Source organism: Nannospalax galili, unplaced genomic scaffold, assembly GCF_000622305.1.
Source record: "Nannospalax galili isolate Female #2095 unplaced genomic scaffold, S.galili_v1.0 scaffold338, whole genome shotgun sequence".
In the NCBI taxonomy this organism is placed as follows: Eukaryota; Metazoa; Chordata; class Mammalia; order Rodentia; family Spalacidae; genus Nannospalax; species Nannospalax galili.
The window spans coordinates 46,517-70,374 of record NW_008340849.1 but is presented as its reverse complement, the minus strand read 5'-3'; positions in this window follow the sequence as shown (position 1 = coordinate 70,374).

Below are 23,858 nucleotides of genomic sequence, written 5' to 3'. Positions count from 1 at the left end.
TCTCTCTCTCTCTCTCTCTCTCTCTCTCTCTCTCTCTGTCTCTCTCTCTTATACACACAAATAATAAGTAAACAAGGAGTTTACCTATCCATAGTTTTAGTAAACTTTTTATAATATGAAAATGTGATATTTTCATAGAGAAATAAAAATGACCCATGTTATATGGAACACATAATTTTGTTGTACTAAGATTTGAAAATATTCTAACATGAAGGACATTCAAGAAATCAGTGAAATTTAGAATGCTTAAATTATTGTTTATGATTTATTTGAAGAAGTACATTTAATGAGTGCTAAGGAAGGTCTCAATGATCAGTCATGTAATGCAAATGAAACAATTTATACTACATCAAATTACCGAAGAAAAATGTCAGCTAAGAAAGAAAAGTAAAACATCCCAATGTAAAGAATAAGTCACTTTTTGAGCAGCTTGTATTCATTCCACCTGGCTCAAAATCAGTAGTTACAGTTTCTAAGACTTGTTCAAATGCTTTCTAATAGCCATTAAGGAAATGATAGCCTCACTTGGCTGTGGAATACATCCTAGCAGTGATTCCTACAAGCTCTACCTGTGAACAGCACATTCAATCAGTGGTTGAGAACAGGAAATGTGGTGGTTTTATACAATGGCCTCCCAAACTTCTTTAAGACTTCACCTATCGATCAGTGTTGGCTCTATTCCCTGCTCATGGAAATCACAGTGGACATGTGTTGACACAGAAGAATATAATACTAAATGTCTTCTGAAGCTAGGTCATAAAAGAGCATATTGCTTATACCTCATCCTGGAATGCTAGCTGTTGGGATTCGTCATGAGTGTCTGCTATTTAGGGCTTAGCTGTCACATTGTGGGGAAACCAATGTACTTTGAGAGGACACGTGTGGGTTAATAGCTAATAGAGTATTTAAGTGACACCCACATAGATTTCAAAGCACTCACTGAAGATGTCCCTGGATGATTCTAGATGTTTGGATCTGAGGAACATAACTCAGAGTTCTCTGAGATCTTTACAACCTTGACCCTCAAACAGATTCATAAGAGCTATGCTATTTTATGATACACAATTTAGCGTCATACAAGAGCAGTGGGGGGAAGAAAATAAAACCTAATTGAGGGGCAGGAGAGGTGGATCAGCGGTTAAGAGCATTGGCTGCTCTTGCAGAGGATCTGGGTTCAAATCTAGCACCCACATGATGGCTAACAGCCATCAGTAACTCTAGTTGCAGGAAATGTGACACCTTCTTCTGCCTTCTCCTGATGTTCTGATGTCCATCGGCATTACACGATGTGGGTGCACTTGCACACATGCAAGCAAAACACACACACACACACACACACACACACAAAATAAATATATTTTTAAATTGAGATCTTTTCGCATCTTAATGTATTTAGAATTGAACATATAGGACATGTAATCTTTACTGCACCCTAAGAGACTGATATTTTTAATTTGCTTATACATGACAAACTGAAATTCAGAGAAGTTAAGTAACTTCACTGACAGCACTATGCTTTTAAGTGGAAGGACTGAAATTGAAAACCAGATTTGCCCATGTCTAGAGGTCATTTCAACAATATTGATTTTTGCTTCAGTCATATTTATAAAAGCTAAGAAAAAGACCCATGATCTTAAGTGGTTATTCTAATGCTTCACAAACTCAGTATCCATGATACTGTCAACCAAAGTTCAAATTAACATCTCATCATTTCAGTGAAAAGGTATTTTGCACAACATACTTTAGAGGGAGAGTATTTGCTGAGTTCATATTTCAATTAACGTGACATCTTATATTTTCTTACCGAATATGAGTTCTAGTCTGCATCTATTGCTGAAATAAAAACTGACCAAAACCAACATGGGGAGGAAAGGGTTTTTTTGGTGTCCAGCTCACTGTCCATTATCAATAGAAGACGAGACAGAAAATCAGGTCAGGAACCTGGAAGCAGGAACTGAAGAACAGACCACAGATGAGTTCTGCTTCCTGACTTGCTCCCGTGCGCTGTGCTCAGTCTGCTTTCTTATACACCCAGGACCACCTGCTCAGGAGTGGCACCATGCACAAGGGGCTGCCCTCCCACATCACTCAGCAATCAAGAAAAAGCCTCACAGACATAGCCACAGGCCAATCTGATAGGGCGAATTTCCCAGTTGATGGTCCCTCTTCCCATGTGTGTCAAGCTGACAGCTAAAGCTCTCCAGCACAATATGCTTGTTGGAAAGATGAATGAAGAAATTAACTAGTTTATATTCAAAGTAAGTTCCTTGAGCAATGTTATATCCCAACATACCTTCATAGAAGAATGTGGTGATATTTCATTATATCTTTTCACAGTCTATTTTGAATGTTCATTGCTTTCTTTAAACCAGTAAACTCTATATTCAAGTGAATATTTAATACTCTGACAGTCTTAAATTAGAAACAGTTCATTTACAGAGGAAAGCTCTTGAAAGATACATCCTAAATAGGATAAACTAGAAATACAGAATTGAATCACGATTGTTGAGCTGTTTCTATACAATGAACTTAAAATTACCCCATGGAAAGAACTAATTTCAAATAGGAACGAAAGGAAACTTTTAGTGTTTTGGAAGTTAATGTCATATAAAGAAGAAAGTATTTAGTTGATTCATTTCAAATGGAACATCATTAACCCAAAATGCTCAGGAAAAGGTATAGTTTGGATTTAATTTTTTTATAGATTTTGGAATATTTTTCATATCGATAGTGAGATATCTTATGAATGAGACCCATATATAAACTTAAAAGATATTAATGATGATTCATGTACACCTCAGTATATTTACATAAGTTAATGTTATTTATTATTTATTTATTTATTATTTATCTATTTTTATATGTACATGTGAGTGCGTATATGTATGTATACATGTGTGATGTAAGTGTGACATAGTAGGCTTGTGGAAATCTGAGAACAAGTTGCAGGAGTCAGTTCGCTCATTCCATCGTGTGGGTACCAGAGGTCAAACTCAAGTCACTATGATTAGTAGACACTCCCCTTACCCACTGCAGCATTTCACTGATCCCTTTTTTCATTATTCTTTTGGATTTTCCTTTTGTGATATCATCACAGCACTGAAAAATTTAGATAATACCACCACACCTGGTTAGTGGAACATTTTGTATTTCAGATTTTTAGTTTACAGATCCTCAGCCTTTATCATCATTAAAATATTGCCATATTTAAAAATGTTTGAACATATTTATTGAGGTCTTTTTATTGATGTTACTCTGTATGATATAAAAATCAGATAAATTAAGATAAAAGAGTCTATGCCAATAAGTTAAGTTCAATACATCTTAATATTATTGCTAAATTACCAGGTTAATGATGCTTTTATGAGAAAAGTAGACTCAGGAAGTCATGGGATGCTTAGCTGATGGATCTGACCATTTAACTCAGATTCATTCTGACCCAATTTCATATTGATTTTATTTCATAATGGATTAATTGGGCACTGTAAGATTTCATAAGGAGTAATTCATCTATGAAGGTATGTGCAAAACAATTTTTTAAGCTGGTCTTGAGAGAAGGGGTCTTGGAAGACGACATTCTTTTGCCAGAATGAGTAGCTAACAGATGTTTTCTGAACCAGTTCTCTAATAACAACAATTTCTACTTTTAATTATTCAGACAAATTAACAAAGATTAATTATCTATAGCAATTAAAAGTGTTCCAAGATTCAAATGCCCACAAACTTTGATTCTTCATTATATATACCCAGAGGATGTGAATTTGTGTATTTCTCAACTATTTATTTAAACTCTTTGTGTGGCTGCCATGGCTGTATAACAATGGAATCACAGAACACTCGGTTCATGTTGGTTATGCACGGAACCAACTGTCATGTAGGTTATGCACTGATGGAGGACCAGACATTACTCAGTTATTCAAACTAAATTGAGAACAAAGCTTAGAACGTAGTATCTTTGCTGTGAGAGGTCTATGTAACAGGAATATTTTACTTAGTAACATGGAGAATGTAAGTGTATCAAGAAACCTTTATATTGAATTAAAGTACTGTTCCATTTGGTGAAATCAGGCTAACATCACATCTTCTGTTCTATATTTCCAATGAGGGTCTGAGAAGCAGTGATTTCTGATCACACTGCATCTTATCTACTGCTCTACAGTGAATAGAAACCTTTCCCTCAAAGAAATAGACCATCCATACAGTCATAGCTTTGCTAAAATGACTGAGAGTTTACATTGTCCTTCCAAGCTAGATTTTCATCTAATGCTCTATTTCCTCTCAAAATGGCTGGCAATCTGATTCATATACAGGTAAATAGTTTGTGAAAGTTTCAGAAAATGAAGGGTTACTATGTTTAAATTTGATCTTTTGTCAGCCCCTTGCTAAACTGAGAACATACATGGCTTTTATTAATCTTTTTATCCTCCCTATTACATTTAATTTTTTTTTTAAATTCAAGGCTAAGTTTGAATCAATGTGCCTTTTGCTATGTCAAATATAAATTCTGATTACAGATCTGGCAAAGTGGTGACAATTATTACATGTTAAGATTTATCTATATTGAGCAGTATATTAAATTATAAAGTAAAACTGCATTGCAGACCTTTAAGTTGTCAGTTGTGTACACAATTGCTTCATGTTTGTCTTGAAAGAAATAAGAATAAAGGAAGTTATGTAGTACTAAGATGAACACAGTATTTGCTTATTATACTGTGAAACATGCACACATTGGTTTAGGCACTGTGAGAGATGGGCATATATGTTATTCTAAGTGGACCACTAAGAATGATAATTATACTTGTGGTCAAAGATCAAGGTTGAAGGCCATAGTATATTTGCTTAGCAGATTTTTTTCAAAATAAACAATAATTGTAAGAATTCACAAACCAATTTATGTCTTTGGAGACTGGCATGGTGGTTGATGACTATAGAACTAGTATTTGGGTTGCTGAGACAGACCACGAGATTTTGCCCTGGGTTATATATCAAGACTATCTCCTAAAGTAACAAATACATGCCTATTCAGTAAGTCATTCTTAATATTTCAGTGGCTTTCCTCTGCAACTCAGCACTTCAACAGTCCCTACAAACAGTCCACATTTTGTATCTTATTAAATGAAATTCACCTTAATTTTACTATCTACCTATCTATCTATCTATCATCTATCTATCTATCTATCTATCTATCTATCTATCTATCTATCTATCTATCTATCTATCTATCTATCTATCTATCTATCTATCTATCTATCTATCTATCTATCTATCTACATCTATCTATCTTCTATCATCTATCTATCTATCTATCTATCATCTATCTATCTATCATCTATCTATCATCTATCTATCATCATCATCTAATGACCTATAGAATCTGATTTGTGCCCCCAAATGTTCTATATTGGGGAAATATGTAAGAGGTCCTGGTCCAAATTCTGATGTAAGGTTGGTTGAAGGAAATATTTCGATTGTGTCATTGCTGGTCTCCTGCATCTTCTCATCAAACTTTTCTTCTTTTGCATTCTAAGAATTTCAGTTTCTAGGTCATTACTTATACTCCCAGTATATTATTTCTACTATATTATTTCTATTTCAGATTCTGAGATCAGTCCAAACAAACTTAATGTAAAAGTTTTAAAAAATCGAATTTCTTTGGTTGTAATATATTTGGAGGTACCTGTCCTTTATAGACTGAATCTATTTTCAACTTCAGTCTTAAGAATAGAAGAGACTATACATGCTATTACCCAGGATTTCTTTGATTTTATGTTTGGGGCACATCATTACTAGTCAGTAAGCATTTGTTGTATCTCATGCTGTACCAAGTGCTGGCAACTGCATTTTGATGGCAAAGGAGTAGATTCCTGACCTCTTGAATTATTATTAAGAAGTCCTTTAGCTGGGTGTGGTGGTACAGGCCTTTAATCCTAGCACTCAGGCAGCAGAGGCAGGTGGAACTCTATGAGATTGAGGCCAGCCTGGTCGACCTAGTAGGTTCCAGACCTGCTGGGGCTACAACGTATTATGACTGGGAATCTGATAGACATGAACAGGAGTCACAAATAGAATAATATCAGGTTGGAGCCAGCAAAGACACTTCGAAGCTACAACATATGAGAGGAAGCTTGAGGAAATGGAGCATGATAACTGAGTTCCAGGCAATGGGAAGAGTTGGTATCACAGCTCTGCCAGATGTGGTGTGAGCTACTGAAGTTCACTGTGGCTGCATGATTCAGAAAGCGAAGGGATCCATGATGTGAAGTCATAAAATTGTTAGAGTTAGAGCTTGGATGTGAGAAGTGGATTTTCTTCCATAAACATGATGAATCTTTGGAATATTAAACCATGCCTGAAGTGAGTTCATTTCACTTAAAATGATTATCATCTATTTCTTTCTGGGGAATAAATGGCAGAAGGAAAATATGTGTATGGGCAGAACTATGGGAAAATTTGCCAAAATATTAAATATAGGTGTTTATTGTGATTTGGATAAAAGTGCCTTCTAGAAGGTCTAAAGAATGGATTGGAGACATTCGCTGAATTTCCATGCTACAGACACAGATTGGTCAGGTAGAAATATGGTAAAGGAATGGATGACAACCAAGTATATTTAGAGTTCAGTTCGGGTACATAAATGACATGGTAGGGACCTTTGTGAGAAGAGTTCAGGAGAACAAAGAGGTTGCTGTATTATCTGCAGAGTTTAGGAAGGCTGTGTCCAGAATGTTATGTGAAGGGACTGATGGTTGAAAAATTAATTTTATAATGTCAGGTAAGATGTAGAAAAGTTCCAATTCATTATTGTTGAATAGTTTTCCAGAGTTCTTTAGAACATGATTGACATGTAGCTACCCCACCTCGTCAGTGACATGTAGACACCCTCCTCTCTCATGCCCTCTCATCACAGAGATGGGCGGGTTGAAGATCAGAAACCAGAACCAATCTGTCAGTCAACCAGCTAGCCAAGAGAATGGATTTGTGCCCTTTAGTTAATGCCCTGTTTATTTAAATAATTTTCATTATTTTAGAAGTGTTCATTTACTTCTTTGAAGTTATAATCATTAGAATATTTGTTAAAAATTTTCCACTGTTTTACTTTGCTTAATTTACCAAACTTTCATGTAAAATTCACACATTCGAATTGAAGTAGTGTCCAAAAGAAAATAAATTCTAAATGTAAGGTTCCAAATTGTCGGATCCCTCTCAGACAGGTACGGCACAAGGTGGGATAGCTGTACGGCACAGGGAGAGAGGCCAGGATCAGCCTGTGTTCCTCTCTTAGGGGCTGAGCGGGATGGTGAGTTTTGGCGACTCAAAAACCACACCCAGTCTGGAGTCTTGTCGAGGCAGGAACTCACTTTATTGCGTCAGGCATTACCTTATATAGTTTAAACAAAAAGGGGTGTGGAAAAGGGAAGGGCAAAGGTGTATGTCATCTGGGGCAATGGCTGTGAGCCACTGGGAATTGGCCACGCCAGCTGTGACTCAGCAGGGCGGTCGGGCCCTGCTGAGTCACGTCCACGAGGAAGTGACAGGCCAGAGACAGGTCGCCAAACGTTAGTCAGGCTCAGGAAGTTACAATAGGCCTCGTCATAAGTTATGCCACAATTATGAATGTCCCAGAGACCCAACACCAAATAATGAATTTATAGAAAACATTTTGTTCATAAAGAATAGTAAGAAAATATAATTATTGGAAAGAACAATGGCTTAATTAATTTTAAAATAAACACCACTTTGAAGTATACCACATCTCAATCATGTTTACAACCATTATAGTAATTAGACTTATAACATGGAAAGCATTTTCAAGAGCAATAGAAATGAACATGCTAAGAAAGTTTTTAAGGAAAACAATCTGTGCCTATGAGAAAAGCGAATATTAATTTTCTTGTGATGTTTGTTTTCCCACTCTGACAGGGATAGGTGAATTATACACATAAACATGACTAGCTGGTATGTGATGTTGAAAACAGAAACTCATTAACACCTAAAGGAGTTTATCCTTTTCCTCCATATGTATCTGTGCATCAATAGAAAGAATATGGGAATTTACAAATAGCTGATAGTTAAGCTGAATACATAATAAAATGGTTCCATTTTCTTTAAAAGCCTTTTTAAAACATGTACTGACTCATTACTAATCAACTAGATTTATTTACATGGTTAAGTTCTGATTCTTGAGTTTAAGAATTTGTTTTTTCTTGGGGGTGGTCGTTTTGAGACAGGGTCTTCCTGTAGCTCCAGCTGGCCTGGAACTCACTATGTAGACCAGACTGGCCTCAAACTCACAGAGATCCACCTGCCTCTGCCTCCTAAGTGCTGGGATTAAAAGCATGTGCCACCACACCCTACAACAAGAATCTGTTTTATAATCATCTGAAGATACACCATGCTGCTCTCTGTTGGTCTGATTATTTTTACCTATTTCTTCATTATTTTGAGGCATTCATATTTTACATATTGAAATCCTTTCAAATCTTATGCAAATCTCCAGCTAGAATTGTATAAATTAGAGTGACTTGTTTATATTACAAGATTTTAAATATGACTTAGGGGATGGAGAAATGGCTCAATGGTTAGGAACACTGACTACTCCTGCAGAAGACGAGGGTTCAGTTCCCAGCATCCACTGGCAGTTAACCATCATTCCTAACTCCAGTTCCAGGGGATCTGTTGCCCTCTTCTGAGCTCTGTGGGCACTGCAGATACAGATGCACTTACATACATGCAAACAATTCATTGACACACATAAAAATAATAAATAAAATATTAAATAAATAAAAAATAAATATGATTTTACTCCCTATGTTATTGACTCTTTAGTTTTGATGTTCCTAATCACTGATACTTTCCAAGTATATCCTCAAATATTTTTTTCCAAATTCTGATAACAATTCTTACAAATTCTTACATGGTACCTGGAAGATGTTAATACAGTGTGAAGTATTCAGTGTCAAGTTAGTTCATTGGTTAGAGGCTGGGTCCTCACTGTGGACAAGATACATTAATACAATTTAAAACAGTTATAATAGGTGGATTGGAGTGAAATGAATTATTTCATTAATTGATTAATTAATCTACTGTAGCCTGTCTAGGTATGTGACCTCAGGAAAGTTATATGGTTACATCAAAATTACAGATTTTTCAACTCTAATAAGAAATGTTTTAAATTATTTTTTTAAAAGATTTTGCTTTTATTTTATGTGTATGTGTATTTTACCTGCATGTATGAAAGTGCATCACTTATGTGTCCAATGCCTGTGAGGCCAGAAGAGGGTGTCAGGTCCTCTGGAACTGAAGTTGAAGATGGCTGATAGCTGCTTTGAGAGTGCTGGGATCCCACCTTTGGTCCTCTGGAGGAATAGTGAGTGGTTTTCACTGCTGAACCATCTCTTCACTCCCCTAAAAAGAAAGTTTTGACAAGCCTTTTTTTAGGGTTCATATTTAAGACTATTGAGCATATGCCACAGGTAAATATTAAAGTCTTGAGATATATGGAATGTTTCTGCTCTGAATAATACTTCACACTTTCTCAATCTCTTTGGATAACTTTAAGTCATTTCCTCAGATACCAATGAATCAAGTGAATAAAAAGATTTGTGCTAAGAACCAGAGATAAAGGAGGAAAAATACACACATTACTCTGGGGAAAGCAATGGAGTAAGGGTAGGGGAAACTTCTTTTCCAGAAAAAGACCAAAGTCACAGTCTATATATTCAAAAGCCAAATCACCTTTCAAAATATCCATTTTTTTTATCTCTGTCTTCATAGATATTACATACAGTGTTTGGTTTATCATAAGTTAGTATGTAACTTTCTTGTAGTAATACATTATATATAATGCATATGTAATAACAACCCCCTACAAATATATGGGAAAATATTTATGAATACACATAATCAATCTGTCATCTATCTATCATCTATCTATATCTATCTATCTATCTATCTATCTAATCTTTCATCTATCATCTATCTATCTATCATCATCTTTAATCTATACAAGTACATTTTTACCGCTGATTAAGTGCATCTAGCAGACTTTCCGAGACTATAAATTTTCATATATCTCTGAGCTTAATGAGGTGATTTATTATGCTGCTGTGCATGGTCAACTGTAGAGGCATTTTTGTGATCACATTGCAGAATGGATCTAAATATTAAATATGAAACTGTGCCTTCATGACTCTTGTAGATGTCATTCATATGACATATTTATGCTCTTTTATTCTTATGCAGCAATTTTTGTTCTTAGCTTTTAGGCTGTTTATGAAATCTTTTTGTCATTTTAATAACATTATTCCATTTGAGAAATGAAAACTGCAAATCTCAGGCAGAAAATTTCCTTGCTTTTACACTAAATGTTTTTCAGTAAAATTTAGAAATAAAGATAATATTTTTGTATTTGAGTTTTGTTGCTATCTCATCACAATTTCTCACAGATGCTTTGGGGTATCATGATCATTAATCAACAGTGTACTGTTTTCTAAAAATTACTTGGGAGGCTTAAAATTTGGTCATGTACAGGTAACATTAATGAAATAGAATGGGAACTACAGTCAGGAAATGGAAGCAAATATTTAATTCTATGTGATATCAAACTTATATTCTCAAGGAGGCATCCAGGGTTCATGAATATTGTCTGTGATTCATTACCTCAGTGACCTTGAGAAAGCAACTTAAGATTTACTAGTCTCAGTTTAATAGATGAGAGTAATTGCAGATTCATAGAACTATAACAGTTGCAGGAAAGAAATTAGTATCAGGGAGAACACATAAGATTGCTAAATGTTTGTTACAGTTTTTCCATGTTATTGTATTTATGGTATTTTTTTACACTGACAACACAATTAGGCCATGTCACAGACTTTATAACTTGGCTCTTAAACTTAAATATGTACACAAATCACTCCTAATCTGCTGAAGATGCAAATTTTGAATCAGTAGCTATGATTTCCAGGAAGGTCAGAGTGATACTAATAGTATTTGTCTACAGTAACCGCACTTGGTACACTAGATATGTAAAATTTCATGTTTTCATCAGAAGGGGAATTATGTCAGTACTTCAAATAAAACAGAATTAGAGATTTAAATACTAATTCCTCTTTCCTTACAATTTATCCCTTATCCAGTAATGAAATAATTCTGATTATAATCAGCAAAGAAAATTTAAAGACAGTCTTTTACTCACAATCACCAGCTTTTCCTAGACCATTACTTATTGTAAGAAACAGAAGATAATTTTGACATGTATCCTTGAAACATAAGGTAGCAGAAATAGGCACATCCAAGTGTTTCTTAGACATTACCTCAAAAGTAGATAGGGCAATAAGAAAAATTCATTCATGACTGTCATTAAATATGTTCACACTACAAGATTATTTTTGTAGGAGGCTGAAAGATTTACTACATAATCATAATTCAGGAAGCAAATTGAGAAATGTAAAACAGTATCCAGGAAAAGCACAGAAGGATTTCAGAGTAGGGGGGAATTAGCATGAAATAATGTGTAGAAGACACATTAATCTGTCTTTCCCTACCAAAGTTCCTGTATAACCTGGAGCCTGGAGCTGATCTCATGTTGTTCTTTGATTGCTATTTCTTGCTACCTCTGTGTTCTCAAGTTCCTTCTAGAAAATATAATGAACAAATACACTATGCAATTTAGAAGGACCCTTCTTAATTTCTTTATTTACATAGCCCAGTTTAATATTCACTAGGAACTATGAAGCAATTGGTCCTTTTAAAGATGATGAAACCGAGAATCAGAAACATTAATCCCATGTTTCAAAGTTGTTAGCATTCTCTAGGCTTCTTTTCTTTCCTTGAAAGCCAAAAGCTCCCTCACCTCTGCTCTTTGCAAAATCCCTCTAGCTTTCCTCTTTATTTGTGGCATCACAATTTACCTCAGTTCCATTCCTTTAAGTCATCCGTTTTTCATGATGATTCTATTTTTTCTTGTGTATGGCAGATTTTCAGATGCTTTTGTCATATATAAAGCAATAAATATATAAATACATATTAAATTTAATGATGTGGTGATCTAAAAATGCATCCATTTGTCTACCAACTATATCTGTACTACCCTCTGCAAAAACATTACAACAGAGATAAACATTTTATCATGAAGGTAAAGAAGATGGTAAGCCATGTTGCCTCCTGGTGATGACTTCCTTTCACAGCATGGTTCTATGGGTCTTACTCTCCTACATAAGGAATCTGTATCATGTTTTTTTACTGAGAGGTAAACAGAGGCTCATTTCATTTAGAAAAAACGTGTGAGAAACTCCAGTGAGTGGAAAAAGAGTGATATTTCCAAGGCCATCTGCTTTTAAAAATGCTTTGTTAGGTGTTTAAAATCTATGGACAGCATATGGATTTAGGAACTTTAAAGAGATTTTCAAGACTTTGAGAATCCTCTTGATTTCTCTACAAGATTCTTTTCTCTCTCTGTTTACTATTTTATATTCCCTTTTCTATAGGAACTTTGAAGAGATTTTCAAGACTTTGAGAATCTTCTTGATTTCTATACAAGATTTTTTATCTCCTTGCTTACTATTTTATATTCCCTTTTCTAGCCCCTCATATGAATACCTATCCACCAAAAGTACCATGATACATGCAAATAAAAGTCAGTTTGAGAAGATTTTGGTCATAAATATAATGAGGTGTCAGCTACATCAGCTCTCTCAGGACTCGGCTCTTTGTCCTTTGTCTAATAATTTGAACGCTTCTGGATGTCAGCTACTATGATAACCTTTTCAGTAGCCTTCCTAGCAGCTTTGCACCTCATTTCCTTATTCTCCCTTTCTGATATAGAAACAAACCCTTGCAAGGTCAAGCACAATCACATCTGGGTGCATGCTATGTGATTGTCATCAATAAAAGTGGAAAAGGAATTGTATCCTGAACTAAGGTGAAAAGGGTTCAGAGAAGTGTGTGTGAGCATGAAGATGGGCTGTGTTAAGCATACTTCCATACATAGGCATTCAGTCCATTAAACTAAAAAAATTGCATTATAGAAAAACAAACGAAGTACATGAAAATGTTATACTCTGTGCAAAATGAATACTGTGTATGGTGTACAAAGGCTTGTGGTCCTGCCTTTAAGGAAGCTGAAGGTCACAAAGCACAAAGGTCATTTGCACAGCCGCTCATTTTTTTTCATTATTTCCGTAATGAGATCTACTATTTCAACAGAGATACCCTCTTGAGAGTTGCTTTTTAATGTTTTCTGGCAAGCAGCACTTTTGATCTTATTCCAAGGCTTAGAAATTGAAACAATTTTCATTTATTCAGAAAGAATGTATATAGATACTGTAAGTTAATAAGTAGGTTGCGTATTTCTCTTTATAACAACTCTGTAAGCTCCAAGCATTCTCTGACCATTTCAAGTTCTAACACTATTGTACATATCATCTCTTGCATAGGGATTAGAAAATATTTTGCTGGAGAATGATTTTTTAATAGATGAAGTTAATACATAAGTCTAACAGAATTCTCCAATGTCTGATCTTGGCCTCTAAGATAATAATGCCTGGGACTTGAGAGCTGGCTCACCAGTTAAGAGCACTGGTTGCTCTTGTAGAGGACCCAGATTTGGTTCCCAATACCCAAATGATGGCTAACCACCATTTAAAACTCCAGTTCCAGGGGCTCCATTGCCCTTTCCTGATCTCCACAGTTGTTGCACACCTGGGTGTTATTACATACAGGCAAAACACCACTACATGTTGTAGAGATGTTATGTACATACAGGCAAAACACCCTTACACTTAAAAATAAATAAAGTTAAAAAAACTTTCAAAAAGATAATGCATGAAAAATTACAGGCAGAGATCCCTCCATTATACATTTACTTACTTATTTATTTATTTATTTTAATCAATTTATTTTTTAATTTTATGTGTATGCGTGTATTGCCTGCATGTAGATAAGTGCCCCCAAGTTGTGCAGTACCCACAGAGGTCAGAAAAGGCTGTCGGATCCCCTGGGACTGGAGTTATGGACAGTTGTTAGCTGCCATGTGGGTGCTGGGATTCGACCCTGGGTCTTCTGCAAGAACAACCAGTGTTCTTAACCGCTGAGCCATCTCTCCAGCCCCTATGTACATTTATTTTTATTAGGTCAGAAGAAATATATATGCATTGGAGATTAAGGAAACATAGATTGTTTCAAGTACATGAAAGTATTAGAATAAGAATTATGTTCACTTATTCAGCACATAAGGGTTTATATTTCTAACTTGCTGGTTAGTACGATAGCTTTGAAGTGGACAGAACTTTAAGCTAGAGAAAACATTGCAAAAAACAAAGAAAAAGTAGAGTATTAATATTCAAGGAGATAAATTCTATTGACTAGGCAAATCATAGAAAGATTTAGATACATGTACACTGAATATTGAAAGATGGTTTTGATATTATTATGCCAGAATCAATAAATATTTTAGATAGGAAAAATATATATTATCTTTTGTGATCAGTGGGAGTCATAATAATCATAAAGTAAAATGCAGTTACCTGTATTTTATTATATTCTTTTATTACTGGTTATGAGCAAACTTAAACTATTGGGTAATTAATGATTATTACTAATGGCAGAGCTTTAAAATTTCTCAGTTCTTGAGAATAAATTAACTTTGTTTTTCTACTGTGAAATCCCTTGTAAATATGGATAAAGCCTACATTGAATAATTTCTGTAATGGAGCACAGAATGTATAATTTGGATATATTTGCTCATAATAAATCTGGCCTTCCTTCTTTTATTCTTTCTTTCATCTCTACAACATTGAAAAATTATATGTTTTTAATATTTTATGCCATGAAGGAACTTCTTCCTTTGTCTAACAAAGAAATGTGTCATGATAGAGAAGTAAAATAAAACTAAGTGTTGCCTTTCTTAATTGTCTGCTATTTATGTTTAAGTAACTTTTACTACTTTTTTATCATTCTGGAATCTTTAATGAGTAATACATTTTTCATATGAGCTTAGTCTAAATACACTGCCACTGATTTTTATTCAATATTAATTATCATTGAATATTCTTAATAAGAAATGAGCATGGTGGTTTACTATACCTCCTCACAATGCAAGAAAACCATGCCCCTTTTAAGCTTCTTGGTAGACCTTATATTTGGTTCCTTTATAGAGTAGGGCATTCAACTAGCTTATGCCTGGACATAGATGCTGAACATTTTGAACAGTATGAATGCTGACTGTGCTTTTATAAGTAATCTACAATTAACATGCACTTGAAAGACTGTATTCGGTATGCTTTGCTGTTCATAATCCTCACCATGAGTATTTGTTGATAATTCTATTATCTCTTTCTGCTCAATAGATAGTGCCATCTAAGATGCTACAAGATGTTTCTATGTTAAGAGTTAAGTGGAAGATTGTAAATTGAAGAGCCTGGTGCTCAACTTGTATCAGCTGCCTTCTCTCAGGATATGCAGGATAATGATCAGGAGATTAGGAGATGGCTGGGTTTGACTGGAGTCCCAAGTATACTCAGAATGTGTCAAAATAGCAAGTATGCTGAAAAGTATGCCTCTTTGTACTTTTCACTGTTACAATCTAGCAAAGTTTGTATTTCTTTACAGAAAATACTGTCAGCACAGATAAGAGTCAGTCTCCTCCTCCTCTTCCTCCTCCTCCTCCTCCTCTCCCTCCTTCCCCCTCCTCCTCCCCTCCTCCCCTCCTCCCCTCCTCCCCTCATGGATATTACTAGAGCTTTTTAGGAAGAGGTTTGGGGTTCCTGGTTATTTAAGGAGTTGCCCAATCATGTAAGTGATTAAAGGAATGTTGGATGCTACAGGGCTACAGCTGATCGCATCCTCCAGCCTGTATCTTCACTAAATGCAACAAGCTTCTCTGCAGCCCTATTCCTGGGACTCTGGCTTGTGGAGCAGGACTTGGGAATATTCCCTGCCTGGGAGGAGCCCTGATCATCCTTAGCGCCACGGACAGCTTGAGAAAAGCCTCTAAGAGAAAGGCAGAGGAAAGCTCCTAGCATCACCGCCAGGAGGAGGGAGTGCAGTCGCTGACAGGCGGGGGGGAGGAGAGGAGAGAAAACGAATGACTGCTCTGGGCAGAGAGTGGAAAAAAATCTTGGAGCAGCCAGGGCAGCAGGTCTGGGGAGTGCTGTTTAGTTGCACTGCCCTCCTCATTTAGCCAGACGCGACATTACCTTTCCCGGAGCTGCTTCATAGTGTTTGTAGGCGCAGGCTGCCACCTAGACCTGACTTCCAGGTGAGTTAATCTGGGGGGTGTGCTGAGGGTTCTGGAACTAGGGGTGTGGACTTGAAGAGGTTGCTCAATTGTTTAGTATTTACCAAAGTCAAGGACCGACTTGGTCTGTCAGTGGCTGCATAAGGTGAGGGTGTCTGGATGGGCGGTGGACGGTGGGTGGTTGTAATCTCCAGACTGTGATGAAATTGGATGGAATTCAGCTGGAGTGGGCTTGAGGAAGGAGCCTCAACAGCACATATTATGCACACATACGTGTGTGTATGTGTGTGTGTATAAGCTTTCATATATAAATTTGATTTTTTGGCCAGCCATTCTGTCCCTCTTTTTTCCTTGTCTCCAGCCCACTTTTTCAAGCCAAGTCATGTCATAGGACTGGAAAGGTGTGGAAGCCACAGGGAAATGTTGCCCTCTGAGTCTAGGAATTTGTTCCTTTTGCCTTCTTAGTTTCTGGGGTTCTCTTGCTCTGTACTTTCTGTAAGCTCATTAAATGGAAGTTCAGGCTTTCCAGACTGGCTTCAAAATGTGATAGCAATTAAGCTTAAAAGCCATATTGATTCATTTCATCTCCTCTTCATCTGATGTTCCAAAATGGGTACCTTTTTTGGATTTCTTTGAAAACACAACTTGAAAGTGGATGGTTGACAGAGAATGTATTTTTTTCTCAGTTTGAAAATTCTATGGCTATATGAAAAGTGATGAGCCCATATTAAGGGGAAGGGAACTGTATCTTCCTGGAAGGATGCTGGGGAAAGGATTGATGGAGAAATTCTAGGTATGGACACTTCTCCAAAATTCCCTTAATATAGTGCTATTTTACGTCCACTTTACTTTTATCTTTAATGTATATGTCTAAGTGTGTGGCAGGGCAGGCTTGCTTATGAGAAGCATAATTATTTACGTTACAGTTAATTTGGTTTAGAAGTCACTTGGCTTAGAAGTAGGGCTAAGTTATAATCATCATGGGCATAGAAGTTTAACCTGTGCTATTAGGTAGTTTGGGCTCTGGTTTTGAATTTGTATTCACTGGCTACACATTGGTGGATGTCAGTGGAATTTGTGGATGTACAATTTGTCAGATGGGTTACCACATATGTTTATAGTAATGAAGTATACAAGCTTCTACTTTATTAAGTAAACATTAAGATCCTATTGTAAAGTTAAGATTTAATATCTTTCTGGTAATGACTAAACTTTCTGTCAGGGCTGTGTATCATCTTGCTTTTATGAGAGTGTGTCAGTTTTTCACAATAAAACAGAAGAATCTAGAATTTTAGCAGTAAAAATGCAGTACTTTGCTCTACGCCCTACTCAGTCACTAGGGTTATAGCAGCACTTGAGTGGTGACTTTAAGCCAGATGTTTTCAATCATCTTCCTTCTATAATTCATTGCAGAAGTTTTTAGGAAACAGAAATATCTGCTCAGTTTTTTAGTTACAGACTGGGACATAGAAGAATTAGTTATACTAAGTTTCAATAATTGCTATTTTATAAAACAGAAATTTAGACATGTTATTCATCTTATTTCCCCAAATTTTTACCTCCATTTAGTTGACTGTTACAAGAATGATATAAAAATATGTCATATGTAAAAATACTTTAAGTATTCCTTGATTTTTATTGGTTTTCTTTTTTCTTTTTTTTCTTCTTCTTCTTTTTTTGGTCTTTTTGAGGCAGGGTTTCCCTGTAGCCCTAGCTGGCCTGGATTCGCTATGGAGACCAGGCTGGCCTCGAACTCACAGAGATCTGCCTGTCTCTGCCTCCCAAGTGCTGGGATTAAAGGTGTGTGCCACCACACCCGCCCCTGGTCTCATTTCTTAACTTGAATGATATTTTAATACAAATATACAGAGAAATTCCTCATGATCATGTTATTCACCTTCAAATAGCTCCTGAATTCCTAAAAGCCAATGTGTGTACTCCTTAATAGATACAGATTAAAAGGCAGTCCTAAAATTTTCTTAGGAGATTCATGGGAATAATGTTGTCTTATAACCCAGAAGGAAGTTCACATAGAGATGTGTTTTAAACTACTTAGAACTTGAAATAGGTATACAACTTGCTTATGGGCAGATTCCCAGACTTCACAATGAAGAAACTGTGAGATTCTTTGAGCACCCTGGCAGGTAATGGGTAGTTAATATAGGATTTAAAATGGAAAAAAGTGTTGGGAGCTAAATGGTTTTAGTTTTTTAAATAAGTGACTATATTTACAAAAAATTATTTGTGAGTAGTTTGGTGCCCAATATGGTTGAATTTGAAGTAAGCTCATTTTAACTATTAAGGGAGGAAAACTAAACCTTGTATCATTGATTCCACTTTGTATTTTTTTCATTTTACTTTAACTAATAGTAATATACTATATGTGTGCTGTTTAAAAATCCTCATCAGAAGGTGGAAAGATGGCTCAGGGGTTAAAAGTGCTGCTGCTGTTTCAGAGAACTCCCATCCAGCAGCTCACAACTGCCTGCAACTCAAGCTCCAAGGAATCTGACAATCTTTTCTAGCCTCTGTGGGCACCAGCAAGTGTATGAATATATACACACACACAGGCACATATGCACATATACATACATAAAAATAAATACATTTTAAAGTAATTAAAAATCATATCAATTTTGAGAATCAGGGTGAGTTTCGAGGGAGGTTGTGTTGGTGTGTGTATAATCATACTCAAAAGAGAGTTTAGCAGGATTAGAAGTTGACCAAGAGTAATGTATATGAGTCAGGGAAGCTTCTAGAATATCACATACTTGTAAACTATTTTTGACATGCATGTAGCACATACAGTTCATTGTTACACTGGGGTATTAAGTGCAGAGTATGCAATGTTTTGCATCTTATTGCAAGATGCCATGTACACCCATAGCTCAGGTATTCCCAAATGAGTAAGGATAAATATTTCTATGACTCTTGCCCTTCTGATCTAAGCCTTTCAGGATGACTTAAGTCTTTTATGGGATTTTAAACTCTTTTCTAAGATTTTGTAAAATATCTGAAGCTGGGTATTGGAATGCTCAACATCATTTAAACATTTCTGAGAGAAGGGATCCTCGAGAGAGTGGCTTTATATTTCTCTTCCATTGTAATTCTTTCAGATAGATGTTAGAAAGGTGTTAGATGGAGAACGGAGAGAAAAATATAAGAATTATATCATTTCTCTTCCTGAAAAGACTGGAGCCTGTGTATGTCTTTATCTAGAAATATTCATCTGAAAACATACCTGAACAAGAGAATGATTAAATCAGTTGTACATATGTATTAACATAAAATATTTAGTCAATTTCTAGTGATCTCTGCCCTTCATAGGGTTGGAAATAAGAATAGCAATGTACTCAGTTTACTTAAGAAACTATTATGGACAGTAAGAACACTCACTAGAGTTACTGTAAATAAAGAACAAGGGAACAAGGGTGTGTGTGTGTGTGTGTGTGTGTGTGTGTGTGTTCCATAAGTGCTTAATTGATGCTTCAAGGATCAGGAACATTAATTAACTACAAATTCTGAACAAACCTGGATATAAGTTGTTACAGTTCTCTGGTCCCAAGAAAACTACTGGGAAAAATCATTTCTCACCTCTCCAGTTGAGTAACCCACTTGCATGAAAATAATGAAGCTGGGATGTGGTTAGCTCACTGATTAGGTAGGGTGTATCATGAACACTTGTGATAAAATGAAGAGTATGTTTTAATGCTCCTTGGATAATGTTTTATGGATTGAAAAAATAGAGAAAGTTATGAAATTGGGTTTTCTGCTTTCCAAAAAGTGCCACATTCACTTAATTGGTCAAATTAGCCTGAGTAAGTCAGTAAAGACATGAGCCGCAGTGAGGGAGATGATTGGACTTCCTGTGTGCTGCTGTTTATGCCTCTGCTAATATGACTTCTTTGTCCCTCACTGTGGGAATACTAGTAGCCCAAGGCAATGCTAGAATATATTTAATGCAGAAAAATATGGAAGTATGTGAAGGTAGAGATGCTTAGCAACTACAGTTTTCACTCAAGTTTTTCAATGCAGGGTACCTTTGGGTAAACATGCTTTAGTCACTATTTAAGAGTAAGAACAAACGGGGATTGTGAGGAACTATAAACTTGACATTAAGTAATTGAACTTCTTTTTTTGCATATGGGTGATGGTGGTGATTGAACCCACAGCTTCACACATATCAGTTATATTGTGGACATTGGTTAGAATGAACAATCCAGTTACTTTTAACTTAATGAAATTTTGTTTATACATAGCAAAAAAAGCTACCAGCATAGCATGGTAAATCATCTTATTTGCACTCCAAAATTTGCAAATCAAAAGCATTTAGGTTGAACCATAATTTTCTTGAGCACTGGTGATGAGAATGGTTAGTGAGATAGCAAAAGACAATTAAGAATTATAATAATTGCCACATTAAATAAGAATAAATTGGATAAATTTGGGTTGTAAAAGCTCACCAGGGAAAATTATTTGCCCTTCAAGCTTGATGTTGAATTCAGTCTCCAAACACCACAGTGGAAGGAGAGAAATGACTCCTCAGAGTTGTCCTCTCACTTCCAAATGTATGCCAAGGCACCTACACGCCTGCACTCATACCCAGCAACCTTCATGCATACTCATATATGATAAAGTTTTTTAATTAAATAAGTTTTATTTATTAGGTATCAAATACTCATAGATAGTATATTGATGTCGTTTGATAAAATTACACATCTGAGGAGTAGGCACATTATGCAGTCATGCAATATGTTTCTAGCTCTCTCTCCATGTTTCAGTGTGATGTCCTTCATATTATTTCCTTCCTCAAATTTAATGACAACCTTTCACAAAACATTCCCACCATTCTGTTACTACTTCTCTGCTGTTATGCAACCAATAAACTATAGAAAATTATAACAAGACTTTGTATAATATTGCTGTGACTATGTACTTATAGAAAATCATGATTGGTTGCAGGACAACTTTCAATACAAAAGGTAAATATTTATGACACAAAGAAAGCACTTCTTCATCTGCATCATCAAGATTTTTTTTTCTGGCATTCTGTCAGAAATTACAGGAGATTTACTTTTCTACTTACATAGGTTTCTATTTGCTGAAGCATATTCATGTCTGGAATTTTCATCCATTCAGTTAGCATAAATACAATGGTGGTAGAGTGATGATTTATTTTTAACAAAAAGAAAAACAAACATTTAAAAATATTTTATTATTGGGGCTGGAGAGATGGCTCAGCGGTAAAGAACACCGACTTTTCTTGCAGAAGACCCGGGTTCAAATCTCAGCACCCACATGGCAGCTAACAACTGCCTGTAACTCCAGTTCCAGGGGATCTGACAGTCTCTTCCATCCTCCGTGGGCATTGCATGACATGGGTGCACTTATCGACATGCAGGCAATACATGCATACACATAAAATGAAAATAATAAAATGTAAAGAAAAATTTATTATTTTAGTTTTATGTGTATGCATGTATTGCCTGCATATATGTGCATCCCTGTCTTGCAATGCTTGTGGAGGTCAGAAAAGGGCTCTGGATTCCCTGGAACTGGAGTTAGGAATGCTTGCTAGCAGACCGTGAGGGTGCTGGGAATCACACCCGGTTCCTTGGCAAGAGTAACAAGTGCTCTTAACCACAGAACCATCTCTTCAGCCCCAATATTTTTAAAACAATGCTTCAAAACTATTTAACTTGGGTTTTGCTGGATGAGGACAGAATCATAAAGTAACATTTAGTGATTTTATTGAGAAACAATATTTGAATCTTCTAGGCATTATCTGGCTTAAAAGAATTATTTTCAGATTTTAACATTTCTGGGCAATGAGAAAATTCTTACATGAAGATATTGGGTTCATCAGATATATGGTAGTCCAAGGGCAACTGCAATGGGATTATAGAGGGAATAAGACAAAATTTTCAGTTCTAAGTTATAAGCTCTTGTGTATTCATATGGACTGGATAACAATAATACTTATAAGAATGCAGCTCAAATGGTAAATATACAAAACCCTTCCCTTGGGGCTGGAGAGATAGCTCAGCAGTTAAGAGCACTGACTGCTCTTGCAGAAGACCTGGGTCTGATTCCCAGCACCCACATGACGGCTATGAACCATCCTTAACTCCAGTTCCAAGGGAATCTGAAGCCCTCTTCTGACCTCTGCAGCATGGCACAACACAGTTGCACTCACATACATGAAGGCAATACACTCATACACATAAAATAAAAACAATAAATAAGAATATTTTAAAAAACCCTTCCCAATATGTCTTGCCTTTGATTTAATTCTTTCTCCTCTCATCTACTCAGTGATTTCTTACATTTGTCACAACTATATTTCCATTGGTTACACTGAAAGCATATTAGTCTTAAAGGGTTGCTATAACAAGTTACCACAAACAATCTTACAGTCTAACTTATGTTTTTTATTTTACTTTTTTTTGTTCTTTGAAAATTTGATATATGCATACCAATATATGTTGGTCATTTCCATTCTACATTCCCTCCAAATACCCTATCTCCTAACATAGCTCCTCCCAAACACACATCTTCTTTTTATATAACTCACTGTGTCCAATTAGTGCTGCACATATATGGATGGTTGTAGGATCAGTCACTGAGATGTGGGCAACCTAACAATGGTCACCCTGAAAATAAAAGGGACTCCATCGCTCAGCAGCCATCAACAGCAAATAGTTCCTCAGCTAGTGAGGCATTGGAGCCCCTTCTACTCCATGCTGGAATTTTTAATGGGCTTGATCTTGTGCAGATCATGTGCAAGCACCAACAGCTGCTTTGAGCTCTGTGTGCAGCAGTCATGCCATGTCCAGAGGATGTAAGCTTCCAGCACTCCTCCTCCTTCATTTCTTTCATTCTTTCCACTTCCTTTCTACTATGCCTGAGTCTTTGGCAGGCCATAATATAGTGTTCCATCTATGACTGAACACCCACAGAGCGTTTGCCAGTTATGAGTTTCTTCATAAACCACTACCCACTACGGTAAGTATCTTTTGTAAGATTGTGAGCAACACATCTAGGGACGTCTCCCCTTTGCCCTAGGTGACTCTATTGATGTTATTTTGCTAAATGGTCATGTCATCCAACTGTCTTACAGTTTAAAGATAGGAATTACAAAGTCACATCACTAGGCAAAGTTTATATTTATTATTTATTTATTTATTTACTTATTTTTGGTCTTTTTGAGACAGGGTCTCCCCATAGCTCCAGCTGTCCTGGAACTCACTATGTAGACCAGGCTGGCCTTGAACTCACAGAGATCCGACTGCCTTTGCCTCCAGAGTGCTGGGATTAAAGGTGTGCGCCACCATGCCCAGCTTATTTTTTATTTTTAAAGATATTTATTTATGTGTTTGTGCAGGTTCCCACAAAGGCCAGAGAAGACGTCATATCCCCTGTAGCTGGATTGACAGTGTTTGTGAGATTGCTTCCTTTGCTCTGGTGCTGCAGGATTCTCCTTTATCCACTTCATGCCTTGCTTTGGGAATGCTTTTGCAAGCCACCACATCCTGCTTTTTAATTGGCCAAATGCTTTTATGCCTCGAGTCATCAACTCATCCTCTCCCTCTGTCAGTGGCTCTTGTGTTTAGGTCTGGTCACA